The following is a 23,243-nucleotide window of genomic DNA, read 5'->3' on the forward strand; positions in this document are numbered from 1 at the left end:
TGTCCCGTCTCTCCTCATTGAAAATAGTGCAGTGGGGTGGAGAGGAGGCAGCCTCCTCCCCCTGCAGAGAGAGATGCCGTATATCGGCTGGGCGTGAAAACCCAGCCGATATACGGTCATCTGAATGTACCCTTATGGTGACAGAAAAATATTATGATTTTTTTTTTTTGAAAGTGGGGAGAAAAAAAAAGCAAAAATGGCCTGGTCCTTTTAGGGGTTAAAAAGCAAATCTGGCTAATTACCTAGGAATATATGAAGTGAATGGGAGCTGTGCCTACAGTACCGCACATGGCCACTGCTTAATGCATGGCACTCTTTCCTGCTCCGTACAGTCACAGCTGGCCTGGCAATTTTTAAGACCTAGAAAACCCCTTTAACAGGGGTGTTCAAGCGAGAAACTTGAAAACCGTCTGCAGAGTCATTACACACAAAGCAACCATGCAACACTAATATTACATCCCAAGATTACCGGGTTTGTCTTGCTGTAACTCCTCAGTGCAGGAAGAGTGGATGTAGCTTGCCGCACATGTACTAACAGACCATAGCTCCCATCTTGCATTGATGCCTCTTATCGCCCTGTACCCTCCTGGCTGATGAAGAGCAAGTTTCCAGCCTCTTGTACATGTCATATTGTATTGCTCACTGCTAAACCTCTCATATTAGTACCCAGTGACCCCTCCTGGAACTCCTAGTGCTGAAATTGGGCATGCCCTAACAGAGAGATCCCCTAACTTTTGTACCTTGGGACCCATATTCAACTTGGGTGATGGTCTCAGTAAACTCAAATATGGAGGAGAGAAATTTTCAGGCCACAGCAACATGGAAACTTTGGGTGTGACGTGTTATGTAGCCATAGATTGCACCATGGCCATGCTACATCACTTTCTAATGTATGGGTGTGGTTGCGTTGTGACTCTTAAGTTGACCTGAAAATCACAAGAAAACCAAACCTACTGGAGATTGTTGGGTCAAAGCAACTCGCAGCATGACCACGGTCATTTACAATAAGGTGTGATGCAGCAGGCCTACACTGCATTTTTTGGCAAGGTGTGTCATGCCCAAAGTCACCATGTAGCCCTAACATGAATGTGGAAAAACAAAAAATTGTGAAATCCAAACATTTTCGTATGAAATGTGACACTGGCATTATGCAATTCAAATTGGCACTGTTTGGTGGTCAGGATCGGTCTACAATAATGCCAATTGCCAGTACATATGGTCATAACACAGGACTCCCATGGCAAGGGGCCACAAACCACATGTGGCTCCTAAGCCATTGCTGGAGGACCACTGCTCCATCAGCAGCGCTTAAGCTATAAACCTCACATTTTGGGCCACCAAATATGAATTATGATGTGGGAAACTACTGAAAATATTTAATTACAATATATTTTGAGGATTTTTACTTTGTACCACATGCTTTCCATTGGAGCCAAGTTTTGTACCTCTGCTTTGTTCATTTGAGAACCTACCAGACCTCATTGTCAAAATCGCGGGAGGTCCTACCAGGTGGACCCCCACCAATCAGCTAGTTATTCCTTATTCACAAGATAGGGGATCAAAATATCCCTTTAAGATCTTTGCCAAAATCTTAGTTTAATGTGTTGCTCCATTCCTCCCTGATTGACCAGTTGGGGTTTTTTCCATCAAGGGTAGCTGTTGTCGAGACGGGGGTTGGCAGACATTTGTGATTGATGAATCAATAAATATGTATAACTGTATACAGTGAAGATGGCCCCCTCCCTTTCCTTTGGGCGCAGAAGCTATGCTTATACAATTGGCTAAATATTTTTACAAATACAAAATTTTCACATGATGATTTTAATTTTCAATACATATTACAAGCCTTCAAATTTTTACTCTAAAATTTAGTAAAAACAAGATATTTGTAGCATTTGCACATCTTATTACAGAAGAATTACTGCAATGAAGCAGAGGAGGGAAGCATGTGTCAGTCAGTATGGTAACAGGAGAAAAACAAGAGTACCCACCCAGTGGACTATGCCAATTATTGATGGGCTCCACTTCACTTAGTTGACCTATAAGTTCCAGACTAGATGAAGCGTTCCCATTAATGAGCTGAACTTGACCGATTGGGAATCTACCAGTATCTTGGTCTACTTGTTTCGCACCTTGGCACTACAGCCTTGTTTACAGCCTACCAATATTCAAGATAAAGTCTATACACCTGTGGCGACCATGAGGTGCATGGGAAAACAGCAAGATGCTGCTCATCTCCCCACACAGAGCATGGTAGTGGTTGTGCATAAGTGGTCTTAAGCACCCGTAAAGGCAAGGTTTGGCTTTGGACATTTTAGAGGAAGGGTTTACCTTGGGGAAACTGAAAAATAAAACACTCATAGTTTTGTTGAAAATATTGTCTCAGTCCCCTGAAACCAACAGCCACATGACAAGACCACGTTAGCCTATTGTCCATAGGGCTGATGCTTCCAATGACCCTGGCACTGTATATAGAAATGGGCAGGATTTTAAAGGGGTTTTCAACCCCTAAAAGTTTATATGAAATGGTCCACCATGTTAGAAGATATATTCTAATATACTTAACCCATTTATCAGCAGCACAGGAACGGCACCAAGTATATTAGAAATATGGACCATTTGGGGAATTGGGAAACCCCTGTAATTTCACCAAATTTGATAAGTGTTTCATTTTCCATCTCCGACAAGTTTCCATTCAAAGAACTTGAAACCCCTCTAAGCCAAGGCAGATACCCATTCACCATATTTTGATATGAAATACTTGAATAAATTCACTGTAACAATGTGTATCTTTATCGGAACCCCATCAAATAAAACTTGACTCAACTTCATAATGGTACCTCAACAATTTCACTTGGTGGTGGGATGGATGTTCCGCACGACTATGGCTACTATAAGGCTGTAATATCTGGCTCTTCATCCTTTGGTTCTGCCTCATCTTCCTCATCTTCTTCATCTTGGTTGTCCTCTAGCGTGCTGTCTTCTTCTTGCTCTCCAGGACTCCATCTAGTCTTAGCATTTTGCACGATCTTCTGTGCTCTTCCCCACAGCTCTTGTGGATGGTAGACTTCACCTCCTCTAGTGCGAATCAGCTTTTTCCATGCCAGGATGAGCGCAACACAAAGGAAAATGAGCAGTAGCACTAGTAAGACAACAGTCAGTGTGCTGTCACTGGACTGGTTAGAGGATGACGCTAGTGTAACCTGCAGCAAGCTGAACCATGACCCTACTAACAGTGTGCCCTGGGTAGAGAAAAGAGAAAAGACACTAATAAATTTATTGTAATTATTAGGTTCATCAAATTAAGCCAATCCTAACATTGCTGCTGTTTCCTCCGCCCCATAAACATTCATTCAAGTTCTTAAGGACCATTTACACTCAACAATTATCACAAAATTTGCTCAAAAGCCATTGTTTGAGCGATATCGTTGTGTTAATGCTCCCATCTTTCACTTTTCAGCTGAACAATGATTTTTAGGTGAGCATAAAATCCATCATTCAGCTGGAGAGAAGATAGCACAGACCACATGCTGTGTTTGCTGTCCATGGTGCTGTAATCTCCAAGGGAGCTGCTGATTACATTGTATTCAGCTTGCAGCCAAGTGGCAGAACAAAGACTTGAATGCACAGAACAGACCACCTGCTGTTCTCTGTATACAGCTCATGGAGCACATTTACATGCAAATGAAGGTGCTAAGCTGCTAATGGACATTAGTGTCCATTAGTAGTTTATGCAAAACAATTGCTCAAAACCTATCTTTTGAATGATTATCTTTGCATGTAAATGGACCTTTACTCGAAATTGTACAGGAATAATGGAGGGCTCAGGACCCTCATTCTAGGGATCAGTGGGTGGCCATCGGTAGGGGCCCTGCAGTTATTGGACATTTATCACCTGCTCTGTGAATAAGTGCTAAATGTTCATTGTGCGTAAACTCATTTAATCCTTTCTGACATATTGTGAAATTAGCAGGCAACACTTTACACTCATGCAGTTTTGCATAAAAGCATAACATTTTAGGAAGAAAAAAAATTCTATTTTATTTAATAGAGAGTATGAGGGGCACTCTGTGTAGATTACAGGTACACTTTTTGTAAAGAAAAAATCCCGCCCCTAGAACAAGTTGTTTTGCTGCAAAAACTGGGCATGCAGTTCTATCTCAGGCAGATATACAAATGACGAGAGTTGTGGTGTGATTAGATTAATAGTCTTGCCACCTGAGGCCCTAAAACTGGTTCCCCCTTGGCCTATAAGAGGTTCTCTGAGGCCCCTTGTGTGTAGTGACCTCTTCTTCCACTTGTGTAGAGCTTGTTGACCGCTAGACGCCTCTACGACACAAAGAAGAGATTTCACCCCGTTACCAGAGTCTGAGAGGGGCGCATTATTGGGATGTGAGAAGCTGGAAGTATGGACGAATTGTGGTTACCTGGGGCGTTCTTACCAAACTAAAAGGAGGTGTTGGGACCAGTGGATGTGTGAGGGCACACAAGGTGACCAGGCTCAGGACGCCCCCGACAGACCACCAGTAGAGAGGATCGTCTGATCGTCTGACAAGCACGAGCAGCAATTGTATTGTTGTCCATTATCCAGAAACAAGTGGGACCATCATTTCAGGCTCCTGTGTTTGTCAGTACCATTTCCAGTCACTTGGCTGAAGGACATTTGGTCTCACAGCGCCCATTACATGTACGGCCTTTGACACCCACCGCTTGCAGTGATGTTGTGAACAATGAAACTGAATTGCTAAAGAGTGGAACCGGGTTTAGTTTGGGCACTGACAACAGCCGTGTTCGTGTCTGGAGACCTCGGGATGAGCGCCTCAATCCTGCCTTTGCTGTGGAGTGATACACTGCACCCTCTGCTGGTGTGATGGTCTGGGGGGCCATCGCATATGATAGTCAGTCACCTCTAGTAGTGGTGTTTGTCTACCCCAGTTTTATTGTCTTTGTGACTTTGTATGTATGGGGGTTTATTTATTGTGTTGACATTAGTGTCACCATTCTTGATGGTGTTGGCAGTTCTGTCTCCCTAACCGTTCCTCATAGGACATGATTTGCAGACCGCTCACCATCTTGGTAACTCTTCTCTGAACTTGCTCCAGTTTGTCTATGTCTTTTTTAAAGTGGGGTGCCCAGAACTGGACACAGTATTCCAGATGAGGTCTGACTAAGGAAGAGTAGAGGGGGATAATTAAAAGCACTTCTACCATCAGATAACTGAGCCTGATGATGACGGTACTAATGGGAGAAGAGACTCTTACTTACCAAAGTGTTGTACCTAAGACTATCTGTAATATGTTATTCTTGGAAAATCAAAGTGGGAAATTGTAAGTAAAAGTAACCCATGTGCCTCCGGTTTAAAACTACATCTTTGACTGTGAACTTATTTATTTAACTCGGATGATTAATCCCTCAGAAAAGGAACTGGCATCACGTGAACAGATAAGTACTGAGAGTTCCATAGCATGGCTGCTAATTTTATTCCCCTGTGTGTAGCCAGGTCTGTCCGTGTGTTTGGAGGTACCAAGAGGAGACGGTAGTACCATTGTGATCCCCCACCATCTTGAACCCCCGCTGTCTCCCCCAGCCAAAGATCTGGACCCGGCCGCTGCACAGCTCAGCGATATGTTTAGGACATCCTGCAGCCACATGTGTTCCTCTCATGGCGGCTTCCAAGAGGCATTTTCCAGCAGGATAATGCTCGGCCAGAAACAGGGCGTCACAGGAATGTCCCCACAACATTGTCATACTTACTTGGCTGCCTGGTCACCAAATTTATCACCAACTGAACATGTATGGGACCATTTGGGACACCAACTTTGACAGCCTACAAGTTTGCACAATCGAGAGGCTGTTACAGCATGAAAAGGGGGAGATATGCCACAGGATACCATACAAAACCTCTATGTCTCCATGTCTGCCCATATCACATCTGGTATCCAAACTACAGGCGGCGAAACAGGGTTTTGGCCACCAATTTCAGTAGCCTTCGGGTTTGCATGATCCAGAAGCTCAGTTACAGTGAATGTGGACTGATATACGGCAGAATACCATACAGAAGCTGTATGTCTCCATTCCCATCCATATCACATCTTCTATCCAAGCTAGAGGCAGTACAACAGGGTACTAAAGCCTCCATGCCCGCCTGTATCACATCTTGTATCAAAGCTAGAGGCGGAACAACAGGGTACTAGACCCGCCATGCCTGCCCGTATCATATCTTGTATCCAAGCTACAGGCAGTACAACAGGGTACTAGAGCCTCCATGCCCACCCGTATCACATCTTGTATCCAAGCTAGAGGCAGTACAACAGGATACTAGAGCCTCCATGCCCGCCCCTATCACATCTTGTATCCAAGCTAGAGACTGTACAACAGGGTATTAGAGCCTCCATGCCCGCCCGTATCACAAATTGTATCCAAGCTAGAGGTGGTACAACAGGGTACTAGAGCCTCCATGCCCACCTGTATCCCATCTTGTAGCCAAGCTAAAGGCAGTACAACAGGGTACCAGAGCCTCCATGCCCGCCCGTATCACATCTTGTATCCAAGCTAAAGACTGTACAACAGGGTATTAGAGCCTCCATGCCCGCCCGTATCACATCTTGTATCCAAGCTAGAGGTGGTACAACAGGGTACTAGAGCCTCCATGCCTGCCTGTATCACATCTTGTATCCAAGCTAGAGGCGGTACAACAGGGTACTAGAGCCTCCCTACAGGGGTCAGTTCCCCACAATAAATGACCCTCTTGCTCTGATATTGTAATCACACATAGAAAATTTCATCCCCTCCAACTACTTCTAGGAGAGGGATTATTGTGACAATGAGTGTATTTCAATGTGCTAGTTAGAAATAGCCATATAGGTTGGTCAGGACAGATTAGCTGTCGCCTTAAAGGGATTTTCCAGGGAAATTCTTTTGATGACCAATGAGTGGAACAGGTTACCACGGGAGGTGGGGAGTTCTCCTTCAATGGAAGTGTTCAAACAAAGGCTGGACAGACATCTGTCTGGGATGATTTAGTGATCCTGCACTGAGCAGGGGGTTGGACCCGATGACCCTGGAGGTCCCTTTCAACTCCACCATTCTATGATCAGGATAGGTCATCAATAGTTGATCAGTCAGGGTCCACCGCCTGGGACCCAACCGATCAGCTGAGTGGGTGCATGCTGTCAGCGCTGCAATAACACAGAGGTTGGCGTGGAAGCCTCCGCGCCGACCTCTGTGTAGTGGCCGGCGCTTGTAACTGCAGACACAGCTCACATTGAAAGCAATGCGCCTACAGTTACAAGCACCGGTCATTACATGGGAGGTCAGCGCAGAAGCTTCTGCTCCAAATACACAGAAGTCGGAGGAGAAGCCTCCGCACCAATCTCCTTATAATGGCTGGCAGTTTTAACTGCAGGCAGGGCTCCCATTGATTTCAACGAGAGCCATGCCTGCATTTACAAGCACCGGCCACTACATGGAGGTCGGCGGGGAGGCTTCTGCTCCAACTTTTGTGTTATTGCGGCGCTGACAGCATGCGCCCGTTCAGCTGATCAGTCGGGTCCTGAGCGACAGACCCCAGACAATCAACTATTGATAACCTATCCTGATGATATTTCATCATTAGTATTTTTTTATTTCAGCTGTACAAAGCTGTATTCACTTAGCTCCCCCTAGAGGTGGTTGCATGCTGCCAAAATATTCAACCTATTGCATTACAAATAATATAATTCTAAGTAAATTAATAAAGGGGACATTCTGAGTTTTGTTCTGGAGCCTAAGGCCGGGTTCTTGGCTGCACTGAAAAACTGTAAGATTTCCACAGGAGAGCCGCAGCTTCAAAACGCGCAGCATTTCGCAGCGGGTTTTGGAGCGGTTCGGCCGCTGGCATTCCGTTGCGGCTTTCTATTCCCATAGAGAGGATTGGGGCCGCAGCGGAAAAAAAAAAGAATTGACATTCCGCGGAACTGAATTCCGTGCTGCATGTCTGTTTCCACCCAGCTGTGCCACAACGGATTGGCCGCTCCGTGTGGATGAGATTTTTGCGAAATCTCATTCACATTTCTGGCTAATTCCGGTATTAGGAGCCGCGGGCATCCTAATTCCGTCCCGTGTGAACCCAGCCTTATAATTTCTGTGTACATCGCTGCTACAGGAGCATGATTCTTACCGAATTCCTGATTTTTCTTTCCATGACCAGGTCTTGCAATCTCTTCTTCTTGTTTTCTTCCTGTTTTAAAAGTATAAACTGACATTATCACACTGTATAGCAATACATAAGAACGTATAAAAGTCACCTGCAAATCTGTATGTAATGTAACAAACATAATCAAGGACACCCGGAGTAAAGACCCTTTTATATGGGAGGACTTGTTGAGCATAGGAGCCCAACATTTTCGCAGGGATAATCGTTCCTGTGTAAAACCATCGCTCAGTGAATGGAGGTTCAGTGGGCCGGGGATCATTCTGGGCTGCCCACCTCATTCACAGTAATCACATTTAAAGTGACCCTCCAGTCCCGGAAAATCCAAGATGGCAGCACCGCTTCTCGGACTACCTGATGCATGTGTGCATTGGTAGTACATTACTAGTGTAAAAGACTATACACTGCTCTGATAGGCCAGCGCTCTCCAATCAAAGCAGACTGTCTGTGACTCAGGTAGTCAGAAAAGTGATACAGCCATCTTGAATGGTCTCTTGCCATCTTGATTCTTTGAGAACTTTTTTTCCTATAGAGACACCTATGGAAAAACATCAAAAACCACCACGCACCTAAAGAACATAGCAAAAGAGAGAAAAAGGCCTTTAAAAAATACACAACAGTGATGGGCATTTTGACCTTCAGCAAAAAATCTGGATGCAATGGGGTTTTTTTGCCATAAGAAACACAAATGTGTCAACGCACCAAAAACCTTGGCTTTTTGCAAAAAAAACACAAACTGTGTGTGGAACCAGCCGAGGGTAGCTTTACACACTGCATTAGAGTTCTTGTACAGTTTTTTTAAGCCCAAATCATAAATAGATTCAAGAGATATGAGAGTCCTTCCTGCTGGATCCACTTCGGGCTTCGATTCAAAAAATACCATGAAAAACTGCCAGAAAAACCTCAGTGTCTGAAACAATCAAAACAGTATAAAAATGTCAAAAAAAGTGACTACTCTTTGACCAGCAAAAAAAAGAACATTGCAAAAATCATCTGCTCATTAAAGTGGCAGTGTGTAACGATCCGGGTCAGGGTTGGAGTCTCTTGTTGTAACCGGTGAGGATTGGTAGCGTGGTCAGGGAAGGCCAGAGGTCGGTACACGGGTCAGTATCCAGTCTCGCTCCTATACACTAGTGAAACTGCCTTAAGAATTCTAGATCTATATCCATACGGTTCAGCTTTATTTCATTACTATATTCCAATCTGCCCAATTTTATAGAAATAGTGTCTAAATGGTTCCTGATGAACTGTCAATATAGGCAGGGAAACCTCTTAGGAATATAGCATATGCTCAGTTTAAGCACCATTTTTAATCTAGTGATTTCAACTATATACCTGTCAACAAATATTTACAAAAGTCATGTTACTAAAATAAAATTAGTCATTTCAGCATGGTAGTGTCCAGCAGTAGTCAGCCAGCATGGTAGTGTCCAGCAGTAGTCAGCCAGCATGGTAGTGTCCAGCAGTAGTCAGCCAGCATGGTAGTGGAGTGTGCAGCAGTAGTCAGCCAGCATGGTAGTGGAGTGTGCAGCAGTAGTCAGCCAGCATGGTAGTGTCCAGCAGTAGTCAGCCAGCATGGTAGTGTCCAGCAGTAGTCAGCCAGCATAGTAGTGTCCAGCAGTAGTCAGCCAGCATGGTAGTGTGCAGCAGTAGTCAGCCAGCATGGTAGTGTCCAGCAGTAGTCAGCCAGCATGGTAGTGTCCAGCAGTAGTCAGCCAGCATGGTAGTGGAGTGTCCAGCAGTAGTCAGCCAGCATGGTAGTGTCCAGCAGTAGTCAGCCAGCATGGTAGTGTCCAGCAGTAGTCAGCCAGCATGGTAGTGGAGTGTGCAGCAGTAGTCAGCCAGCATGGTAGTGTGCAGCAGTAGTCAGCCAGCATGGTAGTGTCCAGCAGTAGTCAGCCAGCATGGTAGTGTCCAGCAGTAGTCAGCCAGCATGGTAGTGTCCAGCAGTAGTCAGCCAGCATGGTAGTGTGCAGCAGTAGTCAGCCAGCATGGTAGTGTCCAGCAGTAGTCAGCCAGCATGGTAGTGTGCAGCAGTAGTCAGCCAGCATGGTAGTGTCCAGCAGTAGTCAGCCAGCTGGTAGTGGACCATTTTCCCTGGTATCTTTGTTCCATTGGTGTAATATCTTGATGAAAACGTTCGCCATGTTCATCACTAACCATACCCCAGTTGTCTGGAAAGAAATCCAGATGGGAATGAAGGAAGTGGATCTTTAGAGACATATTGCAGCCAAGTTTCTGATACTGCATCACCATGTCTTGTACTTGTCCCTTGTAGTTTTCTGCCCTAACATTCCAGAGAAAGTTTGTAGACACCTGTGTAGACACATCACCCAGCAGCAAGTTGTTGAATCGGTCATCTTTGAAGAGCTCTTGAATCTGAGGACCCACAAAAACTCCCTCTTTAGGCCTCAGTCAGACGGGCGTTTTCTCGCCCGATTTGCGCGCGCGTGCGTCCGGCGATTTTTTTAAAACCATTGCTTTGCAATGGTATCGGACACATGAGTGCTTTTTATGTGCTCGTCCGATAAATTATAGAACAGAAATCGCAGATCGCACCTATCTGCGATCTGCGATTCCTGTTCTCTTCTCTATATGCGCTCAATGGGGCCGGTGGCAGCAGCGCCGACCCCATTGAGAACATATAGAAGACAAATCATTCTTCTCTGCCACAGCTGTAACAGCTGTGGCAGAGAAGAACGATGTTTGCCCATTGAATTCAATGGAGCCGGCAATACAGCCGGCTCCATTGAAAGCTTATATATTTAAGCCCTTCCCGACAATTCATCCCACACTCGCCTGCAGCGCATTGCTTTCAATGGAGCCAGCTGTATTGCCGGCTCCATTGAATGCAATGCGCTGGACAGCTCCGGCCCGTTTCTAATGAAACGCGGCTAGGAGCAGTTTTTTGGGCGATGTTCGGGCCCCGGTCATGCGATTTGTGGATGCGCATCCATCATGCGATTCGCAAATCGCGCGAAAAAACGCCCGTCTGACTAAGGCCTCAATCTTTGCCTCGCTGAGTAGAGAGAATTTTTCATGAAGGTATTGGAAAGCTAGTTTGATGTGAAGGGGTGGTAGCAGGATTTTGTGAGCCTCGACCAGAGCTGGGTGCTGGATATTCTTCTCTCCAACTACTACATTTTGTCTGTGAGTCCATTACATCTGCAAGTAGTGCAATTCCCTTGCTCGGCTCTCCCACTCACATAAGAAACACATGTATTTTGTATATCCAGCTGCAGTCCCATTAAAAGGGCAACTACCTTCAAATCACCACAGAGGTGCCAGCTGTACTTGTTATACTCAATGGAATTCAGTAGCTGCCATAAGTTATGGTAACGGTAAGGATGTTGTTACAGTCCTACGGGATACATTTACACGGTGAAACACGGAAAATAAACTATATGAAATATCGTCAAAACGAGGGCCGATTAATAATTTTCATGGTCCTATTCGTGTTCCGCACCCCAAGATCTTACAGATAAGGACCTTTTTAAGTCTAACAATTTCGGTGTTGACCATATATACTTGGTATGAATTGAACTAAGCATTTCAAAAACATCTCAGGAATCTAGAACTAAATCTGATACAGCATCCGAGCACTCTGGGCGTCTACCATCTTTTACCCACTGAGTGTTCGGGGCTTTCTGGCCTCGGGTCCTTGAGAGGTGCCGTTACTACATGCTCTCTTACTTGACCTTGGTAATTCACTGAGTGCAGGACCCAAGCAATCACTGAACCATTTAAACTCAGTGGCGATATAGGAGATAGTGACCAAGCTCCCCATGTCACGATTTCGCTGACCCCAATACTGAGGTCTGCATGTCTGTCCAAAGAGCCTACATTCGCATATTTTACATCCTTAATCATGGTTATTGGACTGGCTCTTTGTACATTGTTTGTCTTTTATGTCTGTGTGTTTCCTTATTTTTGGACTTACCATTGACTACAATGGAGTGCATTCAGTTCCTGCACCTGTGGACAGAGCCTTAGTAATGATTGAAAGCAACAAGCTGCTGGAATTTGGGCCAAATATTTGATCCATAGAAATCATATATATATTTCCATCTCACATTTCAGATGTTCACATGTCTCTAATTGCCATTTCTACTCAACACTACTTTAAAATATAAGTGCTCCAGAGGGTTGCATCTAGTGGACACACAGTGTATTATCGGGCCTTACTTCATAGTGTTGCCACCTTTTCTATCAAAAAATACCAACTGTATAAATAGGGGGTGTGATAATATCGGGGAGGGGCACTTTATATTATTTAATACCCCTAGGGTCATGAGCCTGTCTAGTGATTAGGGTAGTTATTACTTATTATTATTTTACTCCTTTATAAAGCATGCACGTTCCAGCATACATCATTTGATATTGGGTAAAGTGTTTCCCTGGTGGTCTAGGGACTTGAGGGATTAATCTCAACCTTCTTACTGGTATAACGTATTAAAGAAATCAATGCAAAAATCCCTGGTGATCTAAAGCAGGCTAAGGGTTAATGTCAGCATCATCTACTGGTCCAGTGTAGTGAACAGGTTAATGTAATCATCCCTGGTGGCCTAGAGCAGGAAGGGGATAATATCAGCATTTCTCATACAGGCGCTCTACTTTAAATAATTTAGTTTGTTATTTTAACCTAAAATGAAGAACGGGGAAAATGTTGGTACAAAGTGGACAGTAAAAAATGGCGATAGTTTTATGGGTTGTTCTTTTTCCAGAAGCAAGGAAGATTATTATCTACCTTATTATAGAGTTCTGCAGTTTTGGCTTTCTGGCCTACCGGCGGGCTTAGTGGAATAATACCTCTGCAGCGCCACCCACTGGATGGCAGCATTCCCTCAAATCAATGTCAAACCCTTTATACAGGTCTTAACAAAGATTTGGAATTGAAAACCAAGCTAGAATCCATACACAGACAGCTGTTTCGGGGTGTTTGCCCCTCATCAGTGTGCAGTAAGATTCTGGCTTGACTAGTAAGAGGCCTATTATGTGACTCAGGTGGGGTGACCTCTCTCCTAAATGAGAGCACCTAGAAGGTGAGTGAATGGGGGGCATTTACTTAAGTTGGTATCTCATACACCTGCCTAAAGAAAGTATGTGCTCACGTAAGTGGGATAAATGCATTAAGACGCTCAAACCTCTTAATATATTTGTCACATCTTGTGGCACCTCTGTGCGACTCCCTGGAACCTATAGAACTTGCGAGCTGGCATAGGTTTCAGCTATAATATATTAGGAAAAATACAGAGCTTATATGTTATATATAGTTATTAGAGCGCCCCCTTGTTACAGTCCTGGGTATAAATAGATGATGAGAGATCTCAGTATTGTCCCCCGATATATTTATACATAGTTATTAGAGCGCCCCCTTGTTACAGTCCTGGGTATAACTAGATGATGGGAGAGATCTCTGTATTGTCCCCTGATATATCTATATATAATTATTAGAGCGCCCCCTTGTTACAGTCCTGGGTATAAATAGATGATGGGAGAGATCTCTGTATTGTCTCCTGATATGTTTATACATAGTTATTAGAGCGGCCCCTTGTTATAGTCCTGGGTATAAATAGATGATGGGAGAGATCTCTGTATTGTCCCCTGATATATCTATATATAATTATTAGAGCGCCCCATTGTTACAGTCCTGGGTATAAATAGATGATTGGAGAGATCTCTGTATTGTCCCCTGATATATCTATACATAATTATTAGAGCGCCCTCTTGTTACAGTCCTGGGTATAAATAGATGATTGGAGAGATCTCTGTATTGTCCCCTGATATATCTATACATAGTTATTAGAGCGCCCCCTTGTTACAGTCCTGGGTATAAATAGATGATGGAAGAGTTCTCTGTATTGTCCCCTGATATATCTATACATAGTTATTAGAGCGCCCCCTTGTTACAGTCCTAGGTATAAATAAATGGTAGGAGAGATCTCTGTATTGACCCCTGATATATTATACATGGTTATTAGAGTGCCCCCTTGTTACAGTCCTGGGTATAAATAGATGATGGAAGAGATCTCTGTATTGTCCGCCGATATATTATACATAATTATTAGGTCGCCCCTCAGCCGTCTTTTTTCTAAACTAAATAATCCCCATTTTGACCACCTCTCTGGGTATTGTAGTCCACCCATTCTGTTTATTACTTTAGTTGCCTGCCTTTGTACCCACTCAAGCTTGACATGTCTACAGCGTCCCACAAGGAGACCCCAGACACCTGACATATGTGGGGAGCTGGGAGGGTTAAGTAATGGCTTGTCACGGCGACACTTACCAGAATCCTTTCCCTGAGGGACACACGCAGCCAAGGCCAGAGTATAACTGCAGGCCACCAAAGACACCCCTAGGATAGGGAATGCCAATAAACAGGAAAGTGGGGGTAGGAGTTGTCACAGGTGACGCCACTGTTCCAACACACCAGAATGATCCTCAGCGGAGAATAATTATAGACACAGACAGTCTCTGAGTGCCACGGTTCTCCAGGAACGGTTAAGGCCCGGTGTAAATTTTACTTTAGCAAACTTGAAAACAATTATTACAAGGCAGTTTCATTAAAGTCTTTACAGTGCTGGCAAGACAAAGCAATTTGAAGTCAGGGAGGAAACTCAGGATAACACCCGTCCTGTACTCTACGTTATCTGCCAGGAACCATTCCTGATAGGGAACACTCTGGAGGAGTAAAAGGGGTAGGGTCACCCCACAGACACTCTGACAGAACTTAGAAAGGGTGTACTTCTATGCAGTGATCCCGGCTCTGGACAGCCACGTCGGAAACTCGATGATTGATTAGTACCTCTGCACTGGCCTCGTCTGAAGAATTGCTTACAACTGCTCACTCTCTTATTGGAGCTCACTCCACTTACATACAGGATTTAATCATCACAGGGTATCTCTCCTTCGCTTCCATCTTCACCACAAGAAAGCTGAAGGTGTTTCCATGTGGCTCTGTGTTAGGTAGCAGGCAAGATGGAACTCCTCTGAACACAGATTGAAGACGAAGACCCTTTCCCGCTCTCAATCACTCCTATTTATACCCTCACTCATACCACATGACATCACAGACTGATACATTTGCATACAAGCTTGGATTTTATTGAAGTTAACCTCTCAAGCACCGCAGCTATGCAACACACACACTGGAAATGACAAGACAGGCTTGCACAGTGCATCCACATAAGACACACATGTATGACATTTATGGAGGGGACCAAGATGATGTACTGGGCCACTACATGTCCTTCTTGAGTCTATACAATAGATATGTAAAACTTGACAATTTAGATAATTTCTATAAATTTTAAATTGATTCGTCCAGATAGTAGTGAAGATACCGAGACAGCAGAGAGCGGACTGCACAATGTTTCTTGTGGCCATGAAATAGATGAGGCAAAGGCATTCAGGTTTGTGGGTGGAAAACTTTGCTATACATTCTGAAAACAGGAAGAGATATGCAGCCTACCGTGTAGAACTGTTTGTCTGTCAGGAAGCAGAAACGTGCAGTGTGAGGCCAAGCAGCAATCGTGGCGGCGTGGTGTAGTCAGTAGATACATACTGCATGTTACTATACACATACTAACAAGAATTTATTTAACATTTTGGATTGATACATAATAATAAATAATGTTTTATGAGTTGTGATAACTATACTTAACAAAACATTGATCGTGGGGGTACTAACTACTGAAAGTCTCGCTAATCCCAAAAACAAACAACACCCTACAACCGTAGCCTAAGAGTGAAGAGAACTCAAATCCTACATGACTGTGGTTATATGGCAGAACACCATAGTTTTGTAATGCAATTTTTGGTGACACAATTTTTTTAGCATGTTTTGCATGAAAAAACACAATGCCCAAGAATCCCATTGACATTGACTTGGATGTTCGGAAAGTGTTAGACAGTTATCATGCTACAAGTCCACTCTCTCAGTACTAGATTTGCAATTCTAGTGGTCTTCACCAAACTGCTGGGACGCTTGACACCTTAAAACATACCTGAGTTTTCAACAAGTTTTCTAAAATACACCAGGTTCTTCTTGCACACTCTTTTGCTGCTCTTTGCACCATGTTTCATGTCTATGTTTTGATTTTCAGGTGGTCTTCTTCATTTTTCTGTAGCAAGCCTAGCATTCTGCCAGTAGTTCACTGTCCTGCACTTCCTTGCCCTCACTTCCCCTGCTATATTGCTCTGTCTCTGGATCAATCAGCCGAGAGGAAGTATCTAAATGCTTGCCCCTCTCCTTTCCCAGGATGATTCAGGCATTGAGAGACATTCTGGCCAAATGGTTAGTAAACCCACTATAATTTCTGCAGAGACACAAGCTGTAACAGCAGGAGGGATGTTGCGACGATCGTTATCACAGTGTCTGCAGATCAGTCAGCCTGCAGCCTCAGAGTGCACAGGAAATGTTTCTGTGTCTTTGTTACTACAGCAGCTCTGTACCTAGCTACCAAGAGGGGATTGCAGAGAAGGTGAAAGGGAGAACCATGGTAGCAGCCCCTTTTAACATGATTTACAGTTGTAAAGCAACAATATTTTTAATGCAAGTATATTACAGAAATGATGAGACTAACAGATGGAAGAATTTTTTTTCCCTTAAATGGGGAAATTGGCTTCTACCTCATTGGGGATTTTTTACCTTCCTCTGGATCTAAAGTGATGGTTAATAGACTGACCTAGATGGACATAAGTCTTATTCCAGCCCTAAAGGGGGTTTTGCAATAAAAAAAAATGTGATACTCGCCTATTCCTCCCCTGTCAGTCTCCTTACCACATCTACTCGTGGTTGAGCTTCTGCAGTTCCCCCGGGGCCACCTCACCTCATGCCGGCTGACTTATTATGAAGGCTGCATTCCTCACATTCTCTTACCAGTGAAGGTCGCATCCCTGTGACATAGCGTTCACTGCCTAGGAAGGAATTCTGAGCTATGCCGAGACAGCTCGTATGAGCAGTCTCTGAAGTAGATCGGCACTCCCTCTGCTAGCCTGTGAACTGTGACATAACATACATTGGCTGGCAGGAAGAAGACTACTGGCAATGTACGTAACCTCACAGGAAGGAGAAGAATCTGCCAGCTGGAGGTGAAGTGACTGCAGGAGACAGGAGAAGATCAGTGAGGTGAAGATCTGGTAAGTAGACTGATGGAGGAGGAATAGGTAAGTATATAATTTTTCTTTTTTAATGACAGAACCCCTTTAAATACTATGTTACTAGTAGATGAGCAGAAGTTGTCAGAACAGTTACTACCCCTTTAAGCAACACAGGCATGTTCTGCAGACCACACAAATAGGCTATTTATAATAAGGGTACACGTTATACTCCCCCTGAAGATAATAATACTGTATGTTTCATTTCGATACACTACTTTACTGTCTTGTTGTTATTGCCTTGAACATATAATACATATATGTACACTATGCTGTTTTGATGTGCTGGCAGTGAGAATGAGCAGTTTCTCAGCTTTCAGCTAACAGAAGGTGCAGTGTCAGCATAAGTCCAAGAAGAAGCTAACACCATCGTGGGAGCATGCATGGTAACACCACAACACTGCACTACATCGCAGATAGGAAGGACTAACAGGAAATGACAAAAAGGAGTGGTTTCGGTGCTAAGAAGCTCAATACGGATGGTCCATGCGAGGAGCCTGAAAGACCTGCAATTGATGTGAATTGCTAGCCTTGAGCTTGTCCATCAGTGAAATGTTGGTGAGCTGGTGGTCAAAGTGACTTGTTCATCTGACGAGTATTGCTGAGCTGGACGTACCATAATGATATCATCTGGCAGGGCCTGGAGAGCATAACTGAGAGCAGATGATGAGCTGACCTGGGAGATCATTGCCATTTAAAATCTGCATCAAATCTGCAGCATTTCCACAAAAAGACCTGCTGCAGATTCTCAATCCTACGTGGTGATACATACCCTTAAAGCAACTGAAGAGGCTCCAAGGACATGCATACCATAGAGTCAGACCATGCGACTGCTATGGGGCCATTTGGGGAGAGGGACCCCAGCCAGACTTCACTGTCTGACGGAACTGTATTTGTTAGCAAACAAGGGGCAGGGAGTATGTCTATGAGTCATGGAAAGCACACGGTGAGAGAAATGGACAGCAGCTCATTCTGTTCTGGGTGGCAAAACCATAATAGGGGGCTCATTTAGATTTTTTTTCTATGGGGAACTGTGTTCTCTGTGTACAACACTAGATAGACTCTTCCTAAACTACTTAAACTGGGTCAAGTCCGAGATCTTTCAATGAGCCATGTACACAAATATTTTGACCTAGATGCACAGTAGATCAACATTTCCCCAGAGCTAATTAATCTGAAAACCACATCCCCTGCCATTAAGTAATAAGAGGTACAATGCTTCCGGGGGTAAGATAATGTGTAGATAAAGTTAATTCTATGCCCAAGTTCATGAAACTCAATGACACATTTAAAATCCTCTGGCGAGTTGTCGGAGGTTCCATCACAGATCTGGCTCAAAATACCAGAAGTAACAGCGCTGCATGAAGCACTTTTTCTTTCGTCCACAAGCCGGGCAGGTGAGCAGAAACTGGATGGACCCCTTATAGTCAATGGGGTCCATCTGACACTGTTCGGTTCTTTCTAGAGATTGAGCCGTTTAGCCATGAGGAATCTCTCCTTTCCTGCTCCCCAAATGGAGTAGGAAAATGTAACCCTAAGCGCAATTGTCAAACCACCCTCAGTCACACAAAAAAAGGGCAGATTCTAGGGCTCCCCCTAGTGGCAGCCTTGTGCTGCAAAATTGTATGCATTTAAGCATAGTGCTGGTTAACCCAACATATTATGGCGGCCTCTACGTCCCTCAACTCCATCAAATCCGGCATACCAAATTCAGCCAGGGCTGGGTGTAGAAATACACATACACATATGAATTTCTTGGCAAAGGCATCTGTACCTTACAAATTCGAATTTGTCTAAAGACTGCAAATCAAGCACAAAGGGTCACAAGTGGCCCCTGGGCTGCCGGTTGGGCATCACTACCTTAATATATACACTTTTTGTTCTTCTGAAGAGCGTTTCAGAGGGACATCTGCCAAACGACACATATTATTCTTCCCATTGTTTATAGGACACCAACCTACTCCGCAGCACTGGACAGAGATGGCTATCCTTCCCGTCTGTCCCCATCCCTAGTGGGACTCCCAATGTAATTATGTACATACTACAGCCAATTTCATATTAGTTTGTTTCTGGATTGTGGGAGAAAACCGGAGAATGGGAAAAGCATACAAGATCTATGCAGATGTTGTTCTTGGTTGGGTTTAAACCCAAGACCCGATCGCTAACCACAGTGCTGAGCTTTAGAGGTATATCCCCACCCAGAGTAAATGGGTTATTACATCATGATGGTGGCACGAGCACAAAAACCAAGCTTGCACCATTATCTTGGGGAGATGAATGTGATTGACAGCCAACATCAGAGAAAACTCGGAGCCTGGAAGTTCATGGATGAGGAGGCTCACAATATATATTTTTTTGGGGGGACCCAATGTTAATTCTTGTTACGGGGCCCCTTTATTTCTATGTACTTCCGTGTTCCAATACATTATGAGATAACATTTGAAGAGGTATTCCCGCTACCTAAGATTGTTTCACAAGCACTCTGTTCTTCCAGGTTGCTGCAGCCAATCACTGGCTATAGAAGATCCCTGCTGTGGTCACTGATTGGCTGCAGCAGTCACATTTCGAGGTCATCAGCAACCAGGAAGGACAGAGTGGCTGGGAAGGAATTTTAGGTAGAGGGAAAACCCCTTTAAAGTAATTAAGTGTTCCCTACAAGGACAAAAAAAGTTGAAAACAAAACATTCTTTTCTCATAAAAAATGCCTTTATGTAATAAAAGTAAGAAAACATTTGAAAAACATCTATGTATTTGGTATCATCGCAACCATAACAACCCATGGAAAACATCTGTAATATTATTTGTACTGCATGGCGAGCAGAAAAAAAATGATGATGGATTTCGCTTTTGTTATCGTATCCCCTGTCTCTACAGCAAATAATAAATGTTAAAGCCAACTTAGGGCTCCTGTCCACGGACGGGTTTGCACTAAGACGTACGGAGCGGGATTCAACAGCAAACCCAGCTCCATAGCATGCAATGTAAAAGCGCGATTTCCTGCCCACGAGTGGAAATTGCTTGCGATTTTCCGCTCGTGGAGAAGAAATCGCATCATGCTGCGATTTTGTGCAGGCTACTTACTGACGGCTTTCACTGAAGTCAATGGAAGCCGTGCGTCCCGCTGACATTCTGCAATCATCATTGCAGAATCACTGTGAGAGCCGCGTCATCACCATAGCAGCGGCGCGGCATCCTCTGTCCTGCGCATGTGTGCCAAAGCGCAGGCCGGCACATCCATAGTACAGAGAAGAAGACACCGAGCAAGTACGCAGGGGTCACCAACTGGGCACCGGGTCGAACTCCGCTGCGGGATTCTGCATGCGGGGTCCGACCCGCCCCATGGACAGGCGGCCTTATATTTAACACAGTACCAGCAAAACAGCCTGTTCCGCAAAGAACGAGCACTCAGACATTTACACCACCTGATTTCTAGGGTCCTAACATTACCCACAGCCAGGTCAGGGATGACGTACCAAAACTACAGCATTAGCTACAAATCTTATCTTTACAAGCGTTGACTATCTGCATTTGAGGCGTCAATACAACAAATACAAAGAAAACGTTACCTGAACCGATATATATGGTGCTACCAAAAAGTTACCAAGAACCTTAACCCATTAGTGATGGCCAATATACCTTTTTACTGACCTCACTAATAGGCTTTAAACCTCTTTTTAAGGTGGTGGCTTGGTTGACAACTGACACCCAGGCTCCTGCTCTAACAGTCAGGAATAGAGAACCCTCCTATCCTGAAAGTTTAACCCCTTACATGCTAGAATCAATAGCAACTGCAGCATGTAAGCAGATGATAGGAAGAAGGGGGCTCTTTCCGTCACCCATTGGTACCCTGCAATGAAATTACAAGGTACCAATGGTTTCCCATGGCAGCCAGAAGCCTGACAAAGGCCTCCATGTTTGCCATGTCACTCTGTCTATTAAACCCAACCTCCTGCAGAATCTATTAGGTACTAAATTTACTACCATTGAGGTGCTAAAATAGTTTCAAAGAAGCTTAATAAAGTTTAATATAAAAAAATCCAGTTTAAAAAAATACATGAATTTTTCTCAACCAGGAAAATTCTGAATGGATAAAATACCAAAAAATGTTTTTGAAGAGCAGCCCATAAAAGGTATTACTGCATCTTGTAGCGACCAAGACAATGAAAATAGTATCGCACGTGGTGAACACCGTAAAGATAATTTAAAAAAACTAACACCAGACTTCCTATTTTTCTTTTGTTCACCTCTCAAAAAATGTAATAGAAAGCAATCCAAAAGTCACCTGTATCCCCAAACTGCAACAATAAAAATGACAACTTTTCCCGCAACGACAACTTTGTCGGAAAAATAGAAATGTTCTGGGTCTTAGAATGTAGCTATGCGGTCAGTGGTTTTTCTTTAAAAATATATTTTTATTGAGCGATAGTAGGAAAAATAAAAACATCTATTTAAACTCTGTATCGCAGCAATCATACTGATGAGAGAAGAAACTTATGTCATTATTTCTGCCATATTGTGAAAACTGTAAGAAAAAAATGCAACAGCAGAATTTCGGAGACATTTTTCTGTTTCCCCTAAAAACAATTTATGTACCCAAGAGTGATGCCATTGTAAAATACAACTCATCCCAAAAAACCCCAAACACTCATACAGCTATATCAATGAGTTACGGCTCTAATGTAATGAGGAAAATCACTTAGTTCGTAAGACACAAAATAGGCCTCTCATTAAGGGGTAAGAATGTCATGGGTTGACAATGACTGGGTGTATATTTTGGGGCAAGCTCTGTAGCCCCTTAATGATCCCAAAAGGGCTACAATGTGCAGATCCATTAGTAGATTCTTGAACATCATCATGATGTCTCTGGTCTCCATGATCATATTGGGAACCTCAGAATGCCTCCATATGATATCTGAGACATTTTGTGGTCCCGTAGGACCCTGAAGAAGTTCTATACCAGTGATACAATCAGTGACTAGCACGAGATGATGGCGTTCCTGAACCACATGGACTGTCCTTCTCACATGTGATAGACCATAGGACCTGAAGATCTACTGCTGATCATCAAAGTGAGAAGAGAGGAGCTGACTGAGGACAATACACTGAAAGACGTGGAGGTAATAAGAGAGGAAAGAGCAGATACTGTAGATGCTAGGAGACACTTACTGGTGAGCGTTGAGTTGGGTTCCTCTTGTGTCTCCGTCTGCTCTGCTAATGACTTGTTTCTATTCACACTCCAGTTCATCTACTTCCTGTGGGTTCTTTCTTGATATCACAGGCAAGAGGCACAAGAAGCAAGTAGACGAGTAAAAGAAGTTGAAGAGAAAGACCTACAACTTCCAGATTCTGCAAGATGATTGTATTCAATATTAACACGGAATTTGGTATTGAACAAGTAAATTGGAAGGCCTTTAACCCCTTAGTGACACGGCCTATTTTGGCCATAAGCAAGCAACAGTTTTTTACTGGATTTTCAGCTCTATTTCCATGGACGGAGCTCTGAGGGGGTTTGTTTTTTGCGTGGTGAACTGCAGTTTTTATTGGTACCATTTTAGGGTATATACAGCTTTTTTTTTTTTATCACTTTTATTGCGTTTTTTTTCTGGAGGCAAAATGAACAAAATAGGCACTTTGCCTCCATATTTGAAAGGGTTTTTTTTCAGTTTTTGTGGTGCAGGATGATTGTACGATGATATGGATACGATGATACCAAATATGTGGATTTAAATGTTTTGTTTTTTTTTTAAATTCATATAGGGGTAAGTGCTCAAAAAGGGGTTTTTTTGTAATTTTTTTAACATGACTTTTATTTATTTTTTTATGTTCCTGTAGGGGACTTGAACCATAGCAGTTATGATCACTATGATAATGCATTGCAGGACTTCTGTACTGC

General features: G+C 43.7%; 1 long non-coding RNA gene across 1 annotated transcript; it reads right to left on the reverse strand.

Moving 5' to 3' along the window:
* Window positions 1-1,805: 1,805 nt before the first annotated feature.
* Window positions 1,806-22,607, reverse strand: LOC136587884 (uncharacterized). The gene is made up of 3 exons (XR_010787511.1): window positions 22,517-22,607; window positions 8,159-8,218; window positions 1,806-3,242 (listed from the first exon to the last, which is right to left on the reverse strand). It is a non-coding gene; the product is annotated as an uncharacterized lncRNA (long non-coding RNA).
* Window positions 22,608-23,243: the final 636 nt, after the last annotated feature.

Source organism: Eleutherodactylus coqui, chromosome 13 (assembly GCF_035609145.1).
Source record: "Eleutherodactylus coqui strain aEleCoq1 chromosome 13, aEleCoq1.hap1, whole genome shotgun sequence".
NCBI classification, from domain to species: Eukaryota; Metazoa; Chordata; class Amphibia; order Anura; family Eleutherodactylidae; genus Eleutherodactylus; species Eleutherodactylus coqui.